Genomic DNA, 264 nt, shown 5'->3' on the forward strand with positions numbered 1-264 from the left:
ACTTTCTTCTCTTCAGGCTGCAACGGGTGTACTTTAGAGAGTATGGAAACACTTTCTTCCAGTTCAGGGAAGGAGCAGTTCTGTGGGTCATGCCACATTCGCCCGGATATCAGCTCAGGTGAAATTTTGAGCAAATCAGATCTGCTTTCTGGCATGCACTGCACAGCCTACTGCTTACTCCCGACGTGTAATTCCGCTGGGCCCCTGCAGTTACTTTCCTCCCTTTCCATTTCGAAATCAGGAGGTGGCTTTGTCCACGTGCCT

General features: G+C 50.0%; 1 protein-coding gene across 1 annotated transcript in view; it reads left to right on the forward strand.

Moving 5' to 3' along the window:
* Positions 1-264, forward strand: part of KDM2B (lysine (K)-specific demethylase 2B) — a 17,160-nt gene that overhangs the window by 15,079 nt on the left and 1,817 nt on the right. The window lies entirely within an intron of this gene.

The sequence above is a fragment of the Nestor notabilis genome, unplaced genomic scaffold (genome assembly GCF_000696875.1).
Source record: "Nestor notabilis isolate BGI_N333 unplaced genomic scaffold, ASM69687v1 scaffold12623, whole genome shotgun sequence".
Taxonomy (NCBI): domain Eukaryota; kingdom Metazoa; phylum Chordata; class Aves; order Psittaciformes; family Psittacidae; genus Nestor; species Nestor notabilis.